This window comes from Entelurus aequoreus, linkage group LG14 (assembly GCF_033978785.1).
Source record: "Entelurus aequoreus isolate RoL-2023_Sb linkage group LG14, RoL_Eaeq_v1.1, whole genome shotgun sequence".
NCBI classification, from domain to species: Eukaryota; Metazoa; Chordata; class Actinopteri; order Syngnathiformes; family Syngnathidae; genus Entelurus; species Entelurus aequoreus.
The window spans coordinates 18,478,457-18,505,102 of record NC_084744.1 but is presented as its reverse complement, the minus strand read 5'-3'; the positions used below and the strand labels follow the sequence as shown (position 1 = coordinate 18,505,102).

At 41.6% G+C, this 26,646-nt stretch overlaps 1 protein-coding gene across 3 annotated transcripts in view; it reads right to left on the bottom strand.

Moving 5' to 3' along the window:
• The window catches only part of mid1 (midline 1), a 130,342-nt gene that overhangs the window by 59,704 nt on the left and 43,992 nt on the right, over positions 1-26,646 (bottom strand). The window contains exon 1 of one of the 3 annotated variants that reach the window (XM_062069155.1): positions 20,663-20,751. The exons of 1 other annotated variant lie outside the window; for it this stretch is intronic. The gene's annotated coding sequence lies outside the window, so the exon portion shown is untranslated. Of the gene's footprint in view, positions 1-10,320; positions 10,523-20,662; positions 20,752-26,646 lie in introns of those variants that run through there. One more of the 3 variants, XM_062069154.1, reaches the window with a different exon arrangement.

Sequence of the window (26,646 nt, the reverse complement as noted above, 5' to 3'; positions counted from 1 at the left end):
CAGGCGGGTGTGGGGATACTCACGAGTCCCCGGCTGAGTGCCTGTACGTTGGAGTTCACCCCAGTGGACAAGAGGGTCGCCTCCCTTCGCCTTAGGGTTGGAGGGGGGAAGACTCTGACTGTTGTTTGTGCATACGCACCAAACAGGAGTTCAGAGTATTCAGCCTTCTTGGATACCTTGCATGGGGTCCTGTATGGGGCGCCGGCAGGGGATTCCATAGTCTTGCTGGGGGACTTCAACGCGCACGTGGGCAATGACAGTGATACTTGGACTGGCGTGATTGGGAGGAACGGTCTCCCTGATCTGAACCTGAGTGGTGGATTGTTATTGGACTTCTGTGCTAGTCACGGACTTGCGATAACAAACACCATGTTCAAGCATAAGGATGCTCATAGGTGTACCTGGTACCAGAGCACCCTAGGCCAAAGATCAATGATCGATTTTGTAATCGTATCAGCTGATCTGAGGCCGCATGTTTTGGACACTCGGGTGAAGAGAGGGGCTGAACTGTCAACTGATCACCATCTGGTGGTGAGTTGGGTTAGATGGCGGGGGAAACCTCTGGACAGACCTGGCAAACCCAAGCGTGTAGTGCGGGTGAACTGGGAACGTTTGGAGGAGTCCTCTGTCCGGAAGGACTTCAACTCCCACCTCCGGCGGGACTTCTCTGCCATCCCTGTGGAGGTTGGGGACATTGAACAGGAATGGGCAATGTTCAAAACCTCTATTGCTAAAGCTGCAGCTGCGAGCTGTGGCCAGAAGGTCTTAGGTGCCTCAAGGGGCGGTAACCCTCGAACACCCTGGTGGACAGTGGTGGTCAGGGAAGCCGTCCGACTGAAGAAGGAGTCCTACCGGGGTATGTTATCCCGGGGGACTCCGGAGGCAGTTGCAAGGTACCGACGGGCCCGAAGGGCAGCGGCCGTGGCTGTGGACGAGGCTAAGCAGAGGGTGTGGGAGCAGTTCGGGGAATCCACGGAGAAGGACTATCGGGCGGCACCAAAGCTGTTCTGGAAGACCATACGGCACCTCAGGAGGGGGAAGCAGGGAACCATCCAAGCTGTGTACGGCAAGGATGGGACTTTGCTGACTTCAAGTGAGGAAGTCGTAGGGCGTTGGAAAGAGCACTTTGAGGAACTCCTGAACCCAAATACATCAGACACACCCTCCTGATAGAGCAGGGCCTGAGGATGATGGGGATCGACGTCGATCTCTCGGGGTGAAGTCACTGAGGTAGTTAGACAACTCCACAGTGGCAAAGCTCCGGGGGTTACGAGATCCGTCCAGAAATGCTGAGGCTCTGGGTGTTGATGGGCTGTCTTGGTTGATACGCCTTTTCAACATTGCGTGGAAGTCTGGGACAGTGCCGAGGAGTGGCAGACTGGGTGGTTGTTCCCATTTTCAAAAAGGGGGACCAGAGGGTGTGTGCTAATTACAGGGGTATCACACTACTCAGCCTCCTGGGAAAGTTTACGCCAAGGTACTGGAAAGGAGGGTCCGGCCGATAGTCGAACCTCAGATTCAAGAGGAGCAATGTGGATTCCGTCCTGGTCGTGGAACAACTGACCAACTCTTTACGCTTGCGGGAATCCTGGAGAGGGCCTGGGAGTATGCCTATCCAGTCTACATGTGTTTTGTGGATTTGGAGAAGGCGTATGACCGCGTCCCTCGGGAGATCTTGTGGGAGGTGCTGAGGGAGTACGGAGTGAGGGGAACCCTGCTGAGGGCCATCCAATCTCTGTACAACCAAAGCGAGAGTTGTGTCCGGGTGCTTGGATGTAAGTCGGATCCGTTTCCAGTGGGGGTTGGTCTCCGCCAGGACTGCGCTCTGTCACCTATCCTGTTTGTGATTTTCATGGACAGATTTCTAGGCGGAGTCGTGGCCATGCGGAGAGGGTATACGTCTCGGGGGGCTAAAGGTTGCGTCACTGCTGTTTGCGGATGATGTGGTCCTGATGGCACCTTCGGTTCGTGACCTTCAGCTCTCACTGGATCGGTTCGCAGCCGAGTGTTCAGCGGCTGGAATGAGGATCAGCATCTCCAAATCTGAGGCCATGGTTCTCAGCAGGAAACCGATGGTTTGTACAGTCCGGGTAGGGGACAGGACTCTCTCCCAGGTGGAGGAGTTTAAGTATCTTGTTCACGAGTGAGGGAAAGATGGAGAAGGAAATTAGCCGGAGAATCGGAGCAGCTGGGGCAGTATTGCAGTCTCTCTGCCGCACTGTTGTGACGAAACGGGAGCTGAGCCAGAAGGCAAAGCTCTCGGTCTACCGAGCTATCTACATTCCTACTCTCACCTATGGTCATGAAGTGTGGGTAATGACCGAAAGAATAAGATCGCGGATACAAGCGCCGAAATGAGTTTCCTCAGAAGGGTGGCTGGCATCTCCCTTAGAGACAGGGTGAGAAGTGCAGTCACCCGAGAGAGACTCGGAGTAGAGCCGCTGCTCCTTCGCTTGGAAAGGAGCCAGCTTAGGTGGTTCGGGCATCTCGTGCGGATGCCTCACGAGCGTCTCCCTAGGGAGGTCCTCGTTGCACGTCCCACTGGGAGGAGGCCCCCGGCAGGCCAAGGACCAGATGGGGGGATTACATCTCCTCTCTGGCCTGGGAACGCTTCGGGATTCCCCAGGAGGAAGTCGCAAATGTTGCTCTGGAGAGGGAAGTCTGGGGGTCTCTGCTGGAGCTGCTGTCCCCGCGACCCGATTTCCGGATAAGCGGTTGAAGATGGATGGATGGATAAACAGTGTGTTAAATGGTGTGTACTATTAGTGGGCGTGTTGCGAGTGATCTACTAAGACTGCATGTACAAACCTGTGTTGTTTCCTTATGTTGTGGAATATGCAACAATCACCACCTTTCTAGGCAATATACTGTAGAAGTTCCAAGAGAACCCATTTTTAGCACGCATTAAATGACACCCGTTAAATGACGTGGTGAACTACATTGAATGACATGGCGGGCCGCAGTAAATGACAAGATGGACCACGTTAAATGACGTGGCGAAGTACATTAAATGATGTGGCGGGCCATATTGAATGACATAGCGGGCCCTGGTAAATGGCGTGACGGACCATATTAAATGATGTGGTGTACAACAATAAATTATTTGGTAGGCCAGATTGAATGATGTGGCAGACAACATTACATTACGTGGCGGACCACTTAAATGATGTGGCAGACCATTTTGAATGATATGGCGGGCCACTTTGAATGATGCGGCTGACCAAATGACATGGCAGACCACATTAAATGATGTGGCGGGCCATATTAAATGACATAGAGGGTCATGGTAAATGGCGTGATGGACCACGTTAAATGATGTGGTGTACAACAATAAATAATTTGGTAGGCCAGATTGAATGTTGTGGCAGACAACATTACATGATGTGGCAGACCACATTGAATGATATGGCGGGCCAATTTGAATAATGCGGCTGACCAAATGATGTGGCAGACCACGTTAAATGATGTGACAGACCACGTTAAATGATGTGGCAGACCACATTAAATGATGTGGCAGACCACGTTAAATGATGTGGTGTACAACAATAAATGATGTGGTAGGCCAGATTGAATGAAGTGGCAGACCACATAACATGACGTGGCGGACCACATCGAATGATGTGGGAGACCACGTTGAATGATATGGCAGGCCACTTTGAATGATGCGGCTGACCAAATGACATGGCAGACAACATTACATGATGTGGCAGACCACTTTGAATGATATGGCGGGCCACTTTGAATGATGCGGCTGACCAAATGATGTGGCAGACCACGTTAAATGATGTGGCAGACCACGTTAAATGATGTGACAGACCACATTAAATGTTGTGGCAGACCACATTAAATGTTGTGGCAGACCACGTTAAATGATGTGGCAGACCACATTAAATGGCGTGACAGACCACGTTAAATGATGTGGTGTACAACAATAAATGATTTGGTAGGCCAGATGGAATGAAGTGGCAGACCACATAACATGACGTGGCGGACCACATCGAATGATGTGGGAGACCACGTTGAATGGTATGGCGGGCCACTTTGAATGATGCGGCTGACCAAATGCAATGGCAGACCACATTAAATGATGTGGCGGGCCATATTAAATGACATAGAGGGTCATGGTAAATGGCGTGATGGACCACGTTAAATGATGTGGTGTAAAACAATAAATGATTTGGTAGGCCAGATTGAATGACGTGGCAGACAACATTACATGATGTGGCAGACCACATTGAATGATATGGCGGGCCACTTTGAATGATGCGGCTGACAAAATGATGTGGCAGACCACATTAAATGATGTGGTGTACAACAATAAATGATTTGGTAGGCCAAGTTGAATGATGTGGCAGACCACATTACATGACGTGGCGGACCACATCGAATGATGTGGGAGACCACATTGAATGATATGGCGGGCCACTTTGAATGATGCGGCTGACCGAATGATGTGGCAGACCACATTGAATGATGTGGCGGACTACTTAAATTATGAAGCGAACCTCGTTAAATGACGTGACAGACCACATTAAATGATGTGGCGGGCCACTTTGAATGATGCAGCTGACCAAATGATGTGACAGACCACATTAAATGATATGGTGGAACACTTTGAATGATGCGGCTGACCAAATGATGTGGCCGACCACATTACATGATGTGGCAGACCACATTAAATGATGTGGCAGACAACATCGAATTATGTGGGAGACCACTTTGAATGATATGGCGGAACACTTTGAATGATGCGGCTGACCAAATGATGTGGCTGACCACATTACATGACGTGGCAGTCCACATTAAATGATGTGGCAGACCACATCGAATGATGTGGGAGACCACTTTGAATGATATGGCGGAACACTTTGAATGATGCGGCTGACCAAATGATGTGGCAGACCACGTTACATGATGTGGCAGACCACATCGAATGATGTGGGAGACCACTTTGAATGATATGGCAGGTCACTTCGAATGATGCGGCTGACCGAATGATGTGGCAGACCACATTGAATGACGTGGCGGACTACTTAAATTATGAAGCGGACCTCGTTAAATGACGTGACAGACCACATTAAATGACGTGGCGGGCCACTTTGAATGATGCAGCTGACCAAATGATGTGACAGACCACATTAAATGATATGGCGGAACACTTTGAATGATGCGGCTGACCAAATGATGTGGCCGACCACATTACATGATGTGGCAGACCACATTAATGATGTGGCAGACAACATCGAATTATGTGGGAGACCACTTTGAATGATATGGCGGAACACTTTGAATGATGCGGCTGACCAAATGATGTGGCTGACCACATTACATGACGTGGCAGACCACATTAAATGATGTGGCAGACCACATCAAATGATGTGGGAGACCACTTTGAATGATATGGCGGAACACTTTGAATGATGCGGCTGACCAAATGATGTGGCAGACCACATTACATGATGTGGCAGACCACATCGAATGATGTGGGAGACCACTTTGAATGATATGGCAGGCCACTTCGAATGATGCGGCTGACCGAATGATGTGGCAGACCACATTAAATGATGTGACAGACCACATTGAATGATATGGCGAGCCAATTTGAATGATGCGGCTGACCCAATGATGTGGCAGACCACATTGAATGATATTGCAAGCCACATTAAATGATGTGGCAGACTACATTGAATGATATGGCAGGCCACTTAAATGATATGGCAGGCCACATCAAATGATGTGGCAGACCACATTGAATGATATGGCAGGCCAACTTAAATGATGTGGCAGACTACATTGAATGATATGGCAGGCCAACTTCAATGATGTGGCAGACCACATTGAATGATATGGCTTCCCCCTTTGAATGATGCGGCTGACCAAATGATGTGGCAGACCACATTACATGATGTGGCAGACCACATCGAATGATGTGGGAGACCACTTTGAATGATATGGCAGGCCACTTCGAATGTTGCGGCTGACCGAATGATGTGGCAGACCACATTAAATGATGTGACAGACCACATTGAATGATATGGCGAGCCAATTTGAATGATGCGGCTGACCAAATGATGTGGCAGACCACATTGAATGATATTGCAAGCCACATTAAATGATGTGGCAGACTACATTGAATGATATGGCAGACCACATTGAATGATATGGCAGGCCAACTTAAATGATGTGGCAGACTACATTGAATGATATGGCAGGCCAACTTCAATGATGTGGCAGACTACATTGAATGATATGGCAGGCCAACTTCAATGATGTGGCAGACCACATTGAATGATATGGCTTCCCCCTTTGAATGATGCGGCTGACCAAATGATGTGGCAGGACACACTAAATGATGTGACGGACCACATTAAACGATGTGGGAAGTGATCTGGCTGCCGCCCTTGAGTTTGACTTAAGGGATATAGTAAGACTCCATACCAGTGAAAAATTGAGTCGGACCACAGCCTTTATATGGTAGCTTCTTTTTTCCATTTTTGAAATGTAATCAAGCTGTCACCATTGATGGCAACACAGCAGCAACATAATGTACAGCAGCCCAATTTCCTCATCCATCCATCCAACCATCAATAATCAATACAGTTAATCTAGTGCAAGGTCAAAGGAAGCTGCAGGCAGCTGACACTGGTCAGGAGGCGGAGTCTCTCCGGACCCCAATCAATCACTCTTCTAATGAATAATTGGAAACCAGCCTAACGGGAAGTCAATATGAACACACGTACTGTGTGACTGTAGAATAACATCATCTGTATGATTTGCGACTAAATGGTCACATGACCGGCTCTCAGTGCACATATGCTTGCATGTTCGAAATAAACTCAAACTCAAACTCAACTCAAACTGAAGCTCAAATAAGCGATTGAGATCTATGGGTTCCCATTGTAAAAGAAACATGTAGGAACCAATTACAGCAGAGACACTTTGTCTGAACGTTGTCTCAGTATTGTTGCCAAAGAGGGGAAAAAAAGCACCATGGCACCATGAGAAGATTGGGAGAAGTTTCTAAACACCGGCTTGGAGCTTTTGCACCATTTGTCTTTGTCTCTAACAAGTCGGGGTTGACCTCCTGGTCATGTCCGCCTACAGCAGGGGTGTCAAACTCGTTTTCATTGAGGGCCACATGGCAGTTATGGTTGCCCTATATATGAATATACATGTACTGTATATATAGTACATTAAACAATATATTGTGTTACATAAACTGCAAAAAAATTATTTAAATTGACTTTAAAAACTGGCAGCTCAGTCACCAGAATGTTACAGCAAAAACCAGTGTGTTTTGTTTTTTGACTGAAGTGTTGATACCAGCCAATCCTAAACCCCCCGCCCTCCATATCCCACACCTCGGATTGTAAATAATGTAAATAATTCATTGTACATACTCTGATTATTATCTTGTGTGATGACTGTATTATGAAATAGTATATATCTGTATCATGAATCAATTTAAGTGGACCCCGACTTAAACAAGTTGAAAAACTTATTTGGGTGTACCATTTAGTGGTCAATTGTACGGAATATGTACTTCACTGTGCAATCTACTATAAAAGCTTCAATCAATCAAAAACAATCAATACAGCATCATAAAAAAAATGGAATAAATGGAATGGAATGAGAAACAAAACCAGTTTTTAGCAGTAAGATTCAAGCAAAAGAGCTGCCAGTTTGTTGTTTTTTTTAGCAGAAAATCTTGTTTTAATGGGTTTTTTTGTTTGTTTTTAATGTTTTAGTGTCTTACTGGACTGTAAACCCAAATGCTCAAATAATTAATTAGAATAAGTAGTGTAATCTTAAAATATTGTTAAAAAGTTGTACTTACTTAAAAATGTGAGTGTGAGTAACATTTTCCTTCTTTTAAGTTTATTGAACTTGTTATTTTTAATTCATATTAAAAAATTTTCAGATTATGTAACTGCTACTTAAAATAATTAACTCAGTTACTTAAAACTCAGTGGATTAAACATCATTTTGTCTTATTTTGAAAGAACAAATCATTAAATCGAACCAAGAATACATTAAGAATGAATCAATCACATTATAGATTTGTATTGTTATTATACTCTGTGTGTGTATGTATATATAAATTATTACATGACACACACACACACACACACACACACACACACACACACACACACACACACACACACACACACACACACACACACACACACACACACACACACACACACACACACACACAGAGGAAGTGCTTTTATTTTGTAGCATTTGCGCACACTTCCTCTTCAGGCAGCAGACACAAGGAGGAGCATTTTTGAGTTGGCTTGATTGGTAAGTTTAATTCAATTATAATTTAAAAGTACATCTAACAAACTCCAAATATTTACGATCTGATATACTCAAATATTTGAGTTTATGAACTCAAAAAATATGTGGCAACTGATTGCCTCAATTTTATTGAGTTCTGCTTACTTATTCGGGTTTACAGTGTGTATATGGAAAAAAACAGTACCAAAGTTGATTTTACGGTACAAAAAAAACTCAGTCGGCGGAATTTAACCATAAAAACTATTGTCAATTTTACAGTCTACAATTTGATTGATAATTTGTTTTGAAATCATAAGTCTAGCAGATATTAATGTGTGGTATTTATCTTAATTTTAACAAAAAAATATTTTTGGAATACATGATGATAATATTTAGATTTTGATAATATTGAATTTTTAAAAGATATGTAATTGCATGCAGTACATGATTTTTAATGTCCAAAGGGAAAGAAGAAATACATTTAGTAAGAAACGATTAAGCATTTTATTAACGCATATTATTTCCAGGCTTTCGCAGGTCACATAAAATAATGTGGTGGGCCAGATTTGGCTCCCGGGCTTTGAGATTGAGCAGCCATGTTTTTTGCTTTTTTTTGTTTTTTTTGCGTAAAATCTTGTTTTAAAGTTTTTTTGTTGTTGGTTTTTTAATGTTTTAGTGTCTTACTGTATATGGAAAAAAACAGTACCAACGCTGATTTTACGGTAAAAAAAACTCAGTCGGCGGAATTTTACCTAAAAATGTATTGTCAATTTTACAGTCTACAATTTGATTGATCATTTTGTTTGAAATCATAAGTCTAGCAGATATTTATGTGCAGTATTTATCTTTATTTTAACAAAAAAATATTTTTGGAATACATGATATTTTGGTTTTGATAATATTGAATTTTTAAAAGATTAGCAATTGCATGCAGTACATGATTTTTAATGTCCAAAGGGAAAGAAGAAATATATTTGGTAAGAAAATATTAAGCATTTTATTAATGCATATTATTTCCAGGCTTTCGCGGGCCACATGAAATAATGTGGCGGGCCAAATTTGGCCCCCGGGCCTTGAGTTTGAGCTGCTAGTTTTTTTGTGGGTTTTTTTTTGGTGTAAAATCTTGTTTTAATGTTTTAGTGTCTTACTGTATATGAAAAAAAAACAGTACCAAAGTTGATTTTACGGTAAAAAAAACTAAGTCGGCGGAATTTAACCGTAAGATCTATTGTCAATTTTACAGTCTACAATTTGATTGATAATTTATTTTGAAATCATAAGTCTAGCAGATATTTATGTGTGGTATTTATCTTTATTTTACCAAAAAAATATTTTTGGAAAACATGATATTTTGGTTTTGATAATATTGAATTTTTAAAAGATATGCAATTGCATGCAGTACTTGATTTAAATTTTCCAAGGGAAAGAAGAAATATATTTAGTTAAAAAAGATTAAGCATTTGGTAACACTTTAGTATGGGGAACACATACACATATTCACCATTAATTAGTATGGCAAATTAGTAACATATTGGCTGTTAACTAGTCATTATTAAGTACTTATTAAAGCCTTATTCTACACGGCCTTAGTATACAACCAGTAAGCCATTAACTAAGTCTTCCCTACCCCTAACCCTGACCTCGACCCCAACCCATACCCTAACCCTATGTTAATAAGCAACTAATTAATGGTTCATATGTTCCCCATACTAAAGTGTTACCAAGCATTTTATCAGCGCATATTATTTCCAAGCTTTCACGGGCCACATAAAAATAATGTGGCGGGCCAGATTGGGCCCCCAGGCCTTGAGTTCGACCCCGGTGGCCCACAGCATCCGTGCACTGCGAATGACACGGAATAAAACCCCAGTGTAGTCAGCGGGGTGGGAGTATGAAAACGTAAATGAGCGCACTGAAACAAGTGAGATTGTTGTGTCAGTTATGATAAAACGCCGGCATGATAATCAAGGTCAAACAAGGTGAAAGCATTTCCATGAGTTATGATGAGTGTCATTGAAATAAAGAGTGCCTTACCTCGCCGCCATGCAGCACGGAAAGAGAAGATTCCCGCTCGCCAAACACCAGCTTGCCTCCTCTAAGCTCAAAGTGCCTCCACAGTCTCGGCTCTATCTCCCGAAAAAGGCTCTTCACACAGCCTCTAATCCTCTCTAAAGGAAGCCGGGGCCGCTCCGAATACTCCAACTGGACTTTTTTTTTTTTTTTTTTTTTTGTGCTATTATTTTGTTGGCTGGGATCATTAACTTTGTCCCATGAGAAAAATCACAGCACCTCCTTCCTGTGGGAGGCTGTCCATCACACGTGATGATGAGGTGCCCCGCATGATGAATGCCGCGGGCACACAGCTGAGCCTCTTGTAATAGCATTCCTAATAGACCTGTGTGCACTAAATAGGGGGAACGGGTATGTAAAAATGTCCAAATGCGCCTTTTTTTAAATAATTGATCGTCTTTCAGTGGTTTTTAGTGCAGTCTGGACACTCAGCAGGGGGCCCTGGGAGGAGAGCGCATAAAGCATCGGTTGCCATGGCATCGCGGCGAGAGCGCAGACGCATCTTGGCACCGGCGCCAAATGCCACTCTGATCTTTTCACTGGCACGACCTTCAGCTCCGTCACGGCTGCTTGTTTGTTTCTCGGCGCTGACCCCCGCTGTCTGTCACCGGCCGCCTCCTTGCAGCATCCCCCGGGCCAATCTTAACCCGCTGAAGCAACGTTTGTGTAGGCACTTTTAGCAGGAGCACAAAAACCTGAAGAGGGGGTCACTGTGCTCCCAGCGAGCGCGGCTAAACTCCGCCGTAGGAAAACAATGAATGAATTACGACTAGGCCGCCCCTGCTGATTTGACTCCTCAAACGCCTTAGCATGGTGGTGAATTTCCAAACAGAATGAGAAGCATGAGAAGAGCAGTGCAGCTCTGGATCCTGCAGATGGCACTGTGTTGAAAAAACTAAAACAGCTATTTATCAGCATGCTAACCTTAAGATGCTAACAGTTAGCATATGTCAGTGTTTCCCATATATACATACACTATATTGCCAAAAGTATTTGGCCACCCATCCAAATGATCATAATCAGGTGTCCTAATCACTTGGCCCGGCCACAGGTGTATAAAGTCAAGCACTTAGGCATGGAGACTGTTTCTACAAACAGTTGTGAAAGAATGGCCCGCTCTCAGGAGCTCAGTGGTTTCCAGCATGGAACTGTCATAGGATGCCACCTGTAAAGTCAACTGTCTGCTTTATTATAAGAAAATGGAAGAGTTTGGGAACAACAGAAACTCAACCACGAAGTGGTAGGCCACATAAACTGACAGAGAGGGGTCAGCGGAGGAATTATGGTGTGGGGTTGTTTTTCAGGAGTTGGGCTTGGCCCCTTAGTTCCAGTGGAAGGAACTTTGAATGCTCCAGGATACCAAAACATTTTGGACAATTCCATGCTCCCAACCTTGTGGGAACAGTTGGGAGCGGGCCCCTTCCTCTTCCAACATGACTGTGCACCAGTGCACAAAGCAAGGTCCATAAAGACATGGATGACAGAGTCTGGTGTGTGGGTGAACTTGACTGGCCTGCACAGAGTCCTGACCTGAACCTGATAGAACACCTTTGGGATGAATTAGAACGGAGACTGAGAGCCAGGCCTTCTCGACCAACATCAGTGTGTGACCTCACCAATGCGCTTTTGGAAGAATGGTCAAAAATTCCTATAAACACACTCCGCAACCTTGTGGACAGCCTTCCCAGAAGAGTTGAAGCTGTAATAGCTGCAAAAGGTGGACCGACATCATATTGAACCCTATGGGTTAAGAATGGGATGGCACTTCAAGTTCATATGGGAGTCAAGGCAGGTGGCCAAATACTTTTGGCAATATAATTATATGTATATACACTGCCGTTCAAAAGTTTGGGGTCACATTGAAATGTCCTTATTTTTTAAGGAAAAGCACTGTACTTTTCAATGAAGATAACTTTAAACTAGTCTTAACTTTAAAGAAATACACTCTATACATTGCTAATGTGGTAAATGACTATTCTAGCTGCAAATGTCTGGTTTTTGGTGCAATATCTACATAGGTGTATAGAGGCCCATTTCCAGCAACTATCACTCCAGTGTTCTAATGGTACAATGTGCTTGCTCATTGGGTCAGAACGCTAATTGATGATTAGAAAACCCTTGTGCAATCATGTTCACACATCTGAAAACAGTTTAGCTCGTTACAGAAGCTACAAAGCTACAAAACTGACCTTCCTTTGAGCAGATTGAGTTTCTGGAGCATCACATTTGTGGGGTCAATTAAACCAGTGGTCCCCAACCTTTTTGTACTTGCGGACCGGTCAACGCTTGAAAATGTGTCTCACGGACCGGGGGGGGGGGGGGGGGGGGGGGGGGGGGGGATAGTAAAAAAATATTTGTTTTTGTTTCATAAAGAAATACAATCATGTGTGCTTACGGACTGTATTCCTGAAGACTGTATTGATTTATATTGATATATAATGTATATATTGTATTTTCTATGTTGATTTAATTAAAAAAAAAAGGAAACATTGATTGATTGATTGATTGACAGGTTCACAGATCACTTTCTTAAAAAGGAACGGAGGGTAGAATTTACGTATAAATAAACCAACACATTTTATGATGTAAGCCGAAATTGAGCTTCCCCAGCATCCGCCACTGGTGCAGCTGTAGTTGATGCTTCCAATATTTTTTAATCATACACAAACACCCCTGTCATCTCCTTATGTAAAACACCCCCGTTCAAATTCGTCTCTTCTCATTCGTGTCACCTCCTGAGATAATTTACAGCCAGGAAATCGACTTGAAAGTGTCAGCGCTCCCGCCCCGCAGCTATAAACACCCATAAATTGTCTGTGAAGTAATGACTTTGCGGTGAATCTCATAGCCAGATTCATTTTGGTGCAATAAAGTGCAATAAAACTGCTGACATTTACATTTTGACCACGCTGACATTTGAGGTGTGGGGATGCGGAGAGGTCAAAGCGTCTCGTCTAGTCTGGGGTTCGACCCAAAGTTAGGTTCCATTTCAGAGCGAAATAAGAAAATGTTGCTTTGAGAGACGTCCCCGCCTCACCCTCACGGAGCGGTTCTAAAACCAGACTGACGTGAGAATATCGTCTGGCATGAGAACTTTCACTCTCGCGCATTCCGAGGCTGCAATTGCCGACCCAAACCAAAACAAACGTGATATACTCAGCGCCACCAAATACTCGGCGTTGACTGCGTCACATTACAGCGAGCGTCGACAAAGAAGAAATTGTTTTCCCAACGACGAGTATCAACCTCATAATCCCCCCTAATCAAGTCCAGGGCTCACAAAGCTGACAGAAACAATTCCGTCTTGTATTTATACAAACCACAATCCCAGTGCTGACATCCTTGTTATTATAATCCCCATGAAGTCAGGAGGGGAAAAAAATAAAAAAAATCGCAGTTGTGAGCGCTCACAAATGCTCCTAAATCAATAAGCAACATGGCTGTCAAAGTAGTTATAGAGCTGAAAACAAATGCATATTCATGGGGCCTAAATAAGGCCATTTGCAGCCTCTAGCAAAAATAAGCTGCGCTTGCCAGTTGGCGCGTGAGGACTGGAAAAGAGCCACGGAAGTCCTCGGAAAAGGAGCTGATAAGAAGCGAAAAGGATGAAATAGGATTTTTACAAACTTTGATCCATGTGGGATGAACGGAAATGAAGATATCACAAAGGATCAAATGGAATCCTTAGGTGCCCAAAGATTCCCAACTCTAATGGCAGCGTAGATTTACTATCCAATGATAACGACACAAACAGCCATTATAGTTGAAAAAGTGACTCCGAATTGCACCGTGTATACCAGGGGTGTCCAAAGTGCGGCCCGCAGCTACTTGTTTACCGGCCCGCCACACATTCTGGAAATGCTATTTCGAAAATAAAAAATAAACATTACAAAAAGTGGAATGAGGTGAAATCTAACTAGAAAAAGTTGCAATGTTGACACAAAGCTGCCATGCAGGCTGCTTTTTTTCTTTTGTCTATCTTTGTCTTTTTTTTGCCATTGCTTAAAAAAAAATAAAAAAAATCAATGTTATAATGAATTATTGACCTATTCAAGGCTCCAATTATTTCAAATATTTCACTTTAAAATGTTTTATGTGGAAAATATTGCATATATTGTGTGGTTGCCATACAAAAAAATCAACATTTTCTTTGACAAAAGAGCATAAAACAAACAAAATAATAGTTCAAACGTAAAATTGACGGATATATCTGAAGTTGATTTCGTAACTTAAGTGTTGAAAGTAAAAAAAAACGAATACAAATGTATCCCTTTGAGTGGGGCCCCTTTTGTGTCCTAAATATATTTAATGGGATTTTATTTATCTTTTCACTGTGATTACTCAAAAATAACAATGAATTATTATCAACGTGTCTTGCATTATTGATGTTTTTAAGGCTCTAATTACTTCACATCAAACATTGCTTTCTGAATATTTTGGGCAGTGGGGGAAATACTGCATATTTCAGTTTTATTATAAAAAACAAAGTTGTCTTGACAGAAAAGGCATAAAACCTTTTTGTTTTTTAAAATTTTATATCAACCTAAAGTTGATATACTGTAGAGATTTACTGTAAGCGTTAAATAAAAAAAATAAAAAAATAATTTGACTTGTTTTTAACATTTTAATGACTTAGACCCTTTATGGTCCCCGGGAGCCCTAAAGGTAAAAAAAAAAAAAAATCCATATACTTTGTTATGATTTGATAATGAAACTATCAAAATGGCCCCTGCAGGCTTTAAATTTTCCGTGTGCGGCCCTCAGTGGAAAAAGTTTGGACACCCCTGGTGTATACGGTAGAAATTATACAAATTGAAGATTGTATGCATATTAGTAATAATGAATGTTGATGATGCAACCAGGCCGCTTGTCCCTTTCGGGGTCGCGGGGGATGCTGGAGCCTATCTCAGCTGCACCCTGGACAAGTCACCACCTCATCACAGGGCCAACACAGATAGACAGACAACATTCACACTCACATTCACACATGAGGGCCAATTTTAGTGTTGCCAATCAACCTATCCCCAGGTGCATGTCTTTGGAGGTGGGAGGAAGCCGGAGTACGGGGAGAAGATGCAAACTCCACACAAACTCCGAGCCCGGGATTGAACTCAGGACCTTCGTATTGTGAGGCACATGCACTACTAACCCCTGTTTCACCGTGCTGCCCAACCTAGCCTACCTAGCCACGTCCTGCAAAACTGAGAGCGACTAAAGCCCCGAACTAGCCGCAGACACCCGGCGGAATACATCACAGATTTTAATTTTGCAGATGACGTTGCAACAGCATCCAACTTGTCAGCAGATGCAGAGACCCTTCTCCATGCTCTAGAGCAGTGGTCCCCAACCTTTTTGTAACTGCGGATCGGTCCCAGTTACAAAATAACAGAAAGAAACAACAGAAAGGAACAACCCTTTTGGGCGAATGAGTGTGAATGAGTGTAAATGGGGGAGGGAGGTTTTTTGGGTTGGTGCACTAATTGTAAGTGTATCTTGTGTTTTTTATGTTGATTAAATTTTTTTTTTAAATTATTTTTTTAAATTTTTTTATTATTAATTTTTTTAATTTCTTGTGCGGCCCGGTACCAATCGATCCACGGACCGGTACCGGGTCGCGGCCCGGTGGTTGGGGACCACTGCTCTAGAGCAGTGTTTTTCAACCTTTTTTTGAGGCAAGGCACATTTTTTTCATTCAAAAAATCTGCGGAAAACGTTAAAAAAATGAAACTCCACCAGGTCGTTGTGCCTTATTTTGAGTTTGTTGGTGTTTTCCTGCATGTAGTGCTTTAGTTCTGGTCTTGCACTGTTATTTTGGTGGCTCTTCCTGTTTTGTGTGTGTTTTCCTGTAGCAGTTTCATGTCTTCCTTTGAGCGCTATTCCACGTACCTGCTTTGTGTTAGCAAGCAAGGCTATTTACGTTGTTGCTATCCTTCTTTGTGTGTACATTTCTGATTGTCATGTCATGTACGGATGTACACTACCGTTCAAAAGTTTGGGGTCACCCAAACAATTTTGTGGAATAGCCTTCATTTTTAAGAACAACAATAGACTGTCGCGTTTCAGATGAAAGTTCTCTTTTTCTGGCCATTTTGAGCGTTTAATTGACCCCACAAATGTGATGCTCCAGAAACTCAATCTGCTCAAAGGAAGGTCAGTTTTGTAGCTTCTGTAATGAGCTAAACTGTTTTCAGATGTGTGAACATGATTGCAAAAGGGTTTTCTAATCATCAATTAGCCTTCTGAGCCAATGAGCAAACACGTTGTACCATTAGAACACTGGAGTGATAGTTGCTGGAAATGGGCCTCTATACACCTATGTAGCTATTGCACCAAAAACCAGACATTTGCAGCTAGAGTAGTCATTTACCACATTAGCAATGTATAGAGTGTACTTCTTTAAAGTTAAGACTGGTTTAAAGTTATCTTCATTGAAAAATAAGGACATTTTAATGTGACCCCAAACTTTTGAACGGTAGTGTACTTTGTGGACGCCGTAAGTTTTTGCTGTCGTCCAGCATTTTGTTTCTGTTTACTTTGTAGCCAGTTCAGTTTTACTTTTGTTTTGCATAACCATTGTCTTTCCTTTCCCTTTTGTTCATTTTTGGTTTAAGCATTACATAACTTTTTACCTGCATGCTGCCTCCCAAGGCTCACATATTGGGATCACAACAAACCATCCTCGTCTCACCAGACACTTTTTGACTTTTACAAAGCAATTAACTACCTGCTGTCACCTACTGACGTGGAGTATTACATGGTTACCCTGCCGAGTTTTACACAGCACAGACACTAAGCAACGGCACATTATTTGCAGATTATGATTATTGATTGGCAAAAAATATTTTTTGGGCCAATTAGGTGAAGTTGCATGATTTCCCACGGCACACCAGACTATATCTCAGGGCCGTGGCACAGTGGTCGAAAAACACTGCTCTAGAGGATGCCGCTAACTGTGTTGGTCTCCACTGCGACTCCTTGAAGGCAGAATGTGTCTCAACCGAAACTGCTGTACAACTGTCCTCCAAATCTGGAGGCCCGCTTCAGCAAGTTGACAATTTTAAGTAGCTCAATTCCTGGATCAAGGATTGATTATTAAAACCTCAATATGACCCCTTTAATGCGCCCTATAATCCGGTGCGCCTTTTGTATGAAAAAATACCTGAATAGACCCGCTCATCGGCAATAAGTAGTAGTATTATTGTCATTACAATCATAGTATTATTTAAAAAAATGTATTTTATTATGTATTATGCGCCACATGGTCCAGAAAATACGGTACTGTAAAAATAATGGAACGTGTATGTGATGTAAAGTTACATACATTTAAATAAACATGATGGAGCCTATTTGACCTCTTGTAGCTAAAAACAAAGGACCATCATAGTACTAATTTGAAAAATGTATTGTATTATGTATTATGCGCCTTATAATCCGGTGTGCACTATGGTCCAGAAAATACGGTACTGTATAAATAATGGGAAATGTACGTGATGTAAAGTTACAGACATCTAAATAAACATTATGGAGCCTAATTGACCTCTTCGAGCTAACAACAAAGATAGTATAGATTTAAGGCCATCATAGTACTGTTTTAAAAATGTATTTTATTATGTATTACGCGCCTTATAATCTAGTGAGCCCTATGGTCCAGAAAATACGGTACAGTAAAAATAATGGAAAGTATACGTGATGTAAAGTTACAGACATCTAAATAAACATGATGGAGCCTAATTGACCTCTTGTAGCTAAAAACAAAGGCCATCATAGTACTAATTTAAAAAAGGTATTTCATTATGTATTATGCGCCTTATAATTCGGTGCGCCCTATGGTCCGGAAAATACGGTACTGGAAAAATAATGTAAAGTGTACGTGATGTAAAGTTACAGACATCTAAATAAACATGATGGAGCCTAATTGACCTCTTCGAGCTAACAACAAAGATAGTGTAGATTCAAGGCCATCATAGTACTATTTTAAAAATGTATTGTATTATGTATTACGCGCCTTATAATCTGTTGTGCCCTATGGTCCAGAAAATACAGTACAGTAAAAATAATGGAAAGTGTACGTGATGTAAACATGATGGAGCCTAATTGACCTCTTCTAGCAAACAGAAAGGCCATCATAGTACTATTTTTAAAAATGTATTTTATTATGTATTATGCGCCTTATAATCCGGTGCAAGAGTGGATCGTGAGATCGACAGGCGGATCGGTGCGGCGTCTTCAGTAATGCGGACGCTGTATCGATCCGTTGTGGTGAAGAAGGAGCTGAGCCGGAAGGCAAAGCTCTCAATTTACGGTCGATCTACGTTCCCATCCTCACCTATGGTCATGAGCTTTGGGTTATGACCGAAAGGACAAGATCACGGGTACAAGCGGCCGAAATGAGTTTCCTCCGCCGGGTGGCGGGGCTCTCTCTTAGAGATAGGGTGAGAAGCTCTGCCATCCGGGGGGAGCTCAAAATAAAGCCGCTGCTCCTCCACATCGAGAGGAGCCAGATGAGGTGGTTCGGGCATCTGGGCATCTGGTCAGGATGCCACCCGAACGCCTCCCTAGGGAGGTGTTTAGGGCACGTCCGACCGGTAGGAGGCCACGGGGAAGACCCAGGACACGTTGGGAAGACTATGTCTCCCGGCTGGCCTTGGAACGCCTCGGGATCCCCCGGGAGGAGCTGGACGAAGTGGCTGGGGAGAGGAAAGTCTGGGCTTCCCTGCTTAAGCTGCTGCCCCCGCGACCCGACCTCGGATAAGCGGAAGAAGATGGATGGATGGATAATCCGGTGCGCCCTATGGTCCGGAAAATACGGTACTGTAAAAATAATGGAAAGTGTACGTGATGTAAAGTTACAGACATCTAAATAAACATGGTGGAGCCTAATCGACCTCTTTTCGCTAACAACAAAGATAGTGTAGATTCAAGGCCATCATAGTACTATTTTTAAAAATGTATTTTATTATGTATTACGCGCCTTTTAATCCGGTGCGCCCTATGGTCCAGAAAATACGGTACAGTAAAAATAATGGAAAGTGTACGTGATGTAAATTACAGACATCTAAATAAACATGATGGAGCCTAATCGACCTCTTCTAGCTAACAACAAAGATAGTGTAGATTCAAGGCCATCATAGTACTATTTTTAAAAATGTATTTTATTATGTATTACGCACCTTTTAATCCGGTGCGCTCTATGGTCCAGAAAATACGGTACTGTATAAATAATGGAAAATATACGTGATGTAAAGTTACAGACATTTAAAGAAACATGATGGAGCCTAATTGACCTCTTCTAGCTAACAACAAAGATAGTGTAGATTTAAGGCCTTCATAGTACTATTTTTTTTCAATGTATTTTGTTATGTATTACAAGCCTTATAATTAAAAAGTTAAAGTACCAATGATTCACACACACACTAGGTGTGGTGAGATTATCCTCTGCATTTGACCCATCACCCTCACCCCCTGGGAGGTGAGGGGAGCAGTGAGCAGCAGCGGTGGCCGCGCCCGGCAATCATAATCCGGTGCGCCCCATGGTCTAGAAAATAGGGTACTGTAAAAATAATGCAAAGTGTACGTGATGTAATGTTACAGACATTTAAATAAACATGATTGGTGCCTAATTGACCTCTTCTAGCTAACAACAAAGATAGTGTAGATTCAAGGCCATCATAGTCCTATTTTTAAAAATAAATTGTATTATGTATTATGCGCCTTATAATCCTGCGCCCTATGGTCCAGAAAATAAGGTACTGTAAAAATAATGCAAAGTGTACATAATGTAAAGTTACAGACATTTAAATAAATGTAATGGAGCGTAATTGACCCCTTCCAGCTAACAACAAAGATAGTGTAGATTCAAGGCCATCATAGTACTATTTTAAAAAATGTATTTTTTTATGTATTATGCATCCATCCATTTTCTACCGCTTGTCCCTTTTGGGGTCGCGGGGGGGGGGGGGGGGGGGGTGCTGGAGCCTATCTCAGCTGCATTCGGGCGGAAGGCGGGGTACATCCTGGACATGTCGCCACCTCATCTTATAACGCGCCTTATAATCTGGTTCGCCCTATGGTCCGGAAAATACGGTACTGTAAAAATAATGCAAAGTGTACGTGATGTAAAGTTACAGACATCTAAATAAACATCATGGAGCCTAATCGACCTCTTCCAGCTAACAACAAAGATGGTGTAGATGCAGTCCTGCACTCACACTACAAGTCCACATTATGCCGAGCGGGCCCAACAATCGCAGCATAGTCACGTTCAACCAAGCAGACATGCAGAAACACAAAAGTTAGCCTGACTTACATGTGATCCACAGAGGATGAGATGTGCATCTCCCACTGAAGCATCAGCATCTAGTCCAAAAGACTAAAAGAAGACCCCGCCTTTAATGCCCCACCCTGGACCCCCAGCCTGCCTCAAGGCCACAGCCGGAGGCTCATGCAAGCGTAAAATGTGCCTTGGAAGCGTCACTTCCGCAGGCAAGCTCCATGGATGTCGCATCCTTTACGTCCCCCCACCTCTCAGGGATAAGACAAAGAGGTAGCAAATCAGGAGCCACAGCTCCAGGGAAGGAGGGGAGGGTGCATAGGGCCCAAACAGATGGTATCAGTCTCCAGGGCCGGGGACTGCATGGTCACATGTGAGCATCATATGGGCCCGCACTAAACAGTTATCATCAGAGCATGGGCTCGCACATGCTCAGAAGCCTAATTGACCCAACGCCGACTTTATATTTTGCCATCGACGGTGTCTTTTTAAGTCTGGACGCTGACAATTAGTAATGGCGGTGGCCGGACTTCAACATTTTAATTGCTTCTTTCCCTCCGGGGGCGGGTTATGGGGCGGGGGCTGGGGGGTCGTGCGCTCATAAAGATGCAATCAAAGCAAACAATCCAAATTAAATGAGCGAGATAAAGAACGAGCCAATTTGCTCTCGCTGTAATTTACTTTTCCCTTTTGAGGAAAATGAAGGTGAGACTCTACACAACAACAGCGAGTGTGTCTCAGCGTGTCATTTGGCTGGGACTTTGGTAGATAAACCTGCATTCATCATGTGTTTTTATTTTTATTATTTGCTTCTCATTAATTATTATTACTATTATTTGTAGTATAGATGCCATTGCTGTATTAGTATTTTTTTTGTTATTGGATCAATTAAAATACATACAATTCTTTATTTGCTGCCTTATTACTTTATTCTTAGTTCTTATTTTTTGCTTTTATCAATTTGGATTACAATTAGGAGTAGTATAATTGTCATTACCATCATAATACTATTTTTAAAAATGTAATTTAATTTGTAAAATGTTCAATTAGATTAATCAAAATAATTCAAACTCCTTATTTGAATTTATTGTTTTATTATTAAATAATTTGTTTTTTTTTATATAATTAAACTATTAGTACTGGTATAATTGTCAGTTATCATTTTACTATCTTGAAAAACATTTAAATGTATTGTTTTATTTTTAAATAATTTGTTTTATTTATATAATTAAACTATTAGTACTGGTGTAATTGTCATAGTTAACATCTTGAAACATATATTTATATTAGTAAAATTTTGAATTAAATGTATTTGAATTATTTATTTTTATTTGGTTTATTATTTGTATTTTTATTTTTTATATTAAAATATATTTCACACTTTTCAATGCATTTAATTCATTTATTTTCAAATTGATAGGCAATTTCAGTGGTTTTCCCAGAAATAGTTTCAAGGCAATTTTAGGTCACAAATCAATTTCTACATTAAATAATATTTTAGTATTATCATACTGAGAGCTTTCCTACCAAAATATTTATTACAGCAATGCAAACTGTACACATCGTTGCCAGAATATTGCCATCATGTTTTATTAAAAATGCACCTAATGTTAATAAGATTGGGTAAAAAAAAATCAGCGATAAAGGTATTGTATTTTCCGGACCATAGGGCGCACCGGATTACAGGGCGCACTGCCGATGAATGGTCTATTTTTGTATCTTTTTTCCACATATAAGGCGCACTGGATTATAGGGCACATTAAAGGAGTCATTTTTTTTTTTTTTTTTTTCTAAATGTAAAACACCTCCTTGTGGTCTACATAAAATGTAATGGTGGTTCTTTGGTCAAAATGTTGCATAGATTATGTTTTACAGATCATCTGGGGCGGTAGAGCTCGGTTAGTAGAGCGGCAGTGCCAGCAACTTGAGGTTTCCAGGTTTGATCCCTGCTTCCGCCATCCTAGTCACTGCCGTTGTGTCCTTGGGCAAGACACTTTACACACCTGCTCCCAGTGCCACCCACACTGGTTTAAATGTAACTTAGATATTGGGTTTTACTATGTAAAAGCGCTTTGAGTCACTAGAGAAAAGCGCTATATAAATATAATTCACTTCACTTCATCTTCAAGCCGCTTTCTGACAGTCGCTTCCGGGTGCGCCGTTTTGTGGACGATCATATTTACCTGGCTCACCTTTACTTAAATCAATAACGGAGCAGCATCTCCACAACAAGGCCGGAAATGTGTCTCGTGAAAAACGTCCGACCGGAACTCTCCAATAACTAAAGTTCCTTGGGTGAATAATGTAAACTCACTACACCGGTATGTTTTAGTGCTTTCATGGCGAGTTTACTGACAGATATAAGTAAGAACTTTACACTACTTTATATTAGAAATGGCAACAGCAGAGGATGAATGTCACATAACAAGAAGATAGAGAAAAAGAAGAAGCTTATTGACTACGGTGTCGGCACGGACTACAAAGGGGGAGGCGCACAATTTTTCAGGACTTATGCAGATCCCAAATACAAATCAGCAGGTACCAAAAGGTAAGGAAAGTTGCTTTTGTATAATATTGCGAAATAAAACGCCAGTTAATTTGTCTTACCTTATACCATAATAATACTTGTATTTTGAAGCACAGTACAATCCATCAACCGGTGCGGCTTCATAGCTTACCAAAGTAGTACTAAAACATTTTGATAGAATTTGGAGCGCCGTGTGTAATGTTCTATATTTTCAATGGAACATATAAAATGTTGGTGTTGTTTACTTGAGTCATATTGCAGCCTACACGTATCTCTTGTGTGTGATTGCAATCATATTGCAGTCTACACATATCCCTTATGTTTGACTGCCATCTACTGGTCACACTTATCATTACACCATGTATCAAATAAAATAGCTTTGGGGTCGGTAAGCAAAACTAGAATTATTCCGTACATTAGGCGCACCGGGTTATAAGGCGCACTGTCGAGTTTTGAGAAGAAAAAAATATATTTTAAATGCGCCTTATAGTCCGGAAAATATAGTAAGTTTATTTATAGAGCACAATTCAATCAGCAATTATCAGTACTTTTCAAAATTGAATAGGTTGATCATACCCACTTAAGTCGCTTTTGTATAATCAAAGCAAATAAAAAGATTCTTTGTGTAATCTTACACGCCACAAAATTTTATCACATCCTGTTTTCATGAACGCCTGCTAGCACAAACACAAATTAAATCACACGCATGTTAATTATTTCCCCACCTTGGCAGAGGCAATTCATACTTGTATCATTGTGTGAACGCTCCAAAGCATTCACACATATGGTTTTCTTTCAACTTCTTCTTCTTCTTCTCCAGATTTTGGCGCGCTCTACCATCCACATGTTTCACCCAATTCAAACCGTTCAGTCTATTCAGGAATCGCGGGCTTTCCCTTGACAAATTCCCAAAAAATCCCAGATTTCCCAGAATTCCAGGTTTTTCCAGGACATTTTTTTCCATTCAAAATGAATTGGCCATTTTTCAACTGTTTCAAACCATTTCAGTCATCCTGGACATATAAACTATTATTTTTCCAACTTCAAAAAAATTCCAGGAATTTCCAGAACGCTTTTTTCTGGCGACTACTCCTACCACATTTTTCAACCCACTTCAACCGTTCCACCGTCTAAACATTTCTCTTAATCATAACAAAAAACTAAGTTGTTTTTCGAACTGTAAAAATTCCCGGTTTTCCTGAAATTCCAGGAATTCCTTTAAACTCTTTCTCAATTAAAAATTTTACTACTTCAACATTTCTCGACCGATTTGGAAAATTCCAACACTAACCATTTCAACTCATTCAGAACATTCAAGTTTTAACATTTACCAAAAAATTCCTACTTTTCCCAAAATTTCCATGAAATTCCCATTGAAATGAATGGGACATTTTTCAAAGTTTCACAATTCCCAGTTTTCAGGGACATTTTCCCCATTCAAAATGAATTGCCCATTTTTCAAACTTCCACAATTCCCACATTTTTCAACCGATTGAAAATTCCACCTTCAACACATTCAACTCATCGTAGACATTGTAACTACTTCAAACCATTCCAACATTCAGACTATTATTACATTCATACTACATTCTGTCAGCATTTCAGTTCATTCATTGGAGCATTCACACGCAATTCCTTCAGGAATTGCCTCATGTAGTTCTAATTACCCTTCGTATATTCATAATGCACAACAGTTCTTCTATTGTATCCACTAAGACTGTTCACATGTGCCTAATAAAATGGCCATTGAACAAATCCATTTGTGTGAGTTTGCCTTTAGAAAAAGACAACAGTCTTCAGTGTCAGACTTATTTAAATTTACAAAACAGGAGCAGCTAAAAGAGGGACAGGAAAAAGAACATGTTTGTTTATATTCACAAAGAAAAGCGGTTATATGCTCAATTAGGGTTAAAGCCACTTGCATGTATTTTTACATTGCCTAACAACACAGTTTTGGGAACCACAGGCGGGAGTAAAAGAGATTTTGTGTTTGAAAGGCGCCTGTCGCATTCTTTGCTGCTTGGATAACTTTCTAATTGGTTCCAGCCTCTCAGGGGCGGTAACGAAGGAGAAAAGTCGCGCCTTTATCGCAAATCTCCCCTCCAGAGGGATGAACTCGTCACAGAAGATTGTAGGGAAGATGAGGCAGTGGGCCAAATGCATACACTATTTATATTTATAGAGCACTCATTGAAATCACGTATCAGAATGTCATCTAAAGGCCCTTATTGAAACACAGACTTTATTTCTTTTTTCAAAAAAATTAGAAATAAAGATTTAAAAGACATTTTCAGAATGTTTTTTACTTAGTTTTATTTAATGCGATACAGCGTTTTTAAAAATCCATATTTTATACTTAATTATTATCGCACACTACAACACAAAAATAAATATCCTGGAAATTATTAGTCAATAGTTTTTTAAAACCATTTTAAAAGCATTTAATTAAAAACATATAATTCGATTTAAAAAAAAAGAATTGTCATATTCATAGATATAAATTCCTTTCTGAGTTGCCACCTTATTTTGGTGGAGGACTTTGCGTGTCCCAATGCTCCTAGGACAGGGGTGCCAAACTCATTTTAGATCGGGGGCCACATGGAGAAAAATCTACTCCCAAGTGGGCCGGGCTGGTGAAATCACGTCACGATAACTTAAAAATAAAGACAACTTTAGATTGTTTTCCGTGTTCAAAAATAGAACAAGCACATTCTGAAAATGTACAAATCATAATGTTGTTGTTGTTTTTTTTACACTTACATGTTGCGGTTAATAGTATTCTATCTTTATTTGTCGATATTTATACTTTCTGAATAAATCATGTGATAATGTTCATCATAACCTAACCTAACCTATCCCATAACCCCGGAGGGTCGTTGGGGCACCACAGACGATCTGTTGACCAGCTCTCTCCATCCCTCTCTGTCCTCAGCAGCTCTCATTGCCTCAGTGAGTTTCAGGTGAGTCCATTCTCCGATTTTATCTTCCCATCTTTTCTTTTGTATCCCTCGTCTCCTGCCACCTTGTACGGTGCCTTGCAGGATGGTTTTTGCAAGGCCTGAGGATCTGGTGATGTGTCCGTACCACCTCAGTTTCCGCTTTATGACCGTGGTGAGCAGGTCATCATGTGGGTCGATGGCTTGGCTGATCTTTTGCCAGACTTCTTCGTTTGTGACATGTTGGGTGTAGGAGATACCCATGAGTCTTCTGTAGCATCTCATCTCCATGTTCTGAATTCTTTTCTGCAGCTCTGCTGTAAGGGTCCATGTTTCACAGGCGTAAAGGAAGATCGACATTACAAGTGAGCGCTGTAATCTCACCTTTGATGCCAGACTGATGTTTGTGTCTTTCCATATGGGCTTCAGTTTTGCCAGGGCAGCAGTTGTTTGAGCACTTCTGGCAAGGACTTCCCGTTTGGATCCTTCATCGGACACGATTGCACCGAGGTACTTGAAGCTTGACACTGTGTTCAGTGCCTGTCCATTGACTTTGA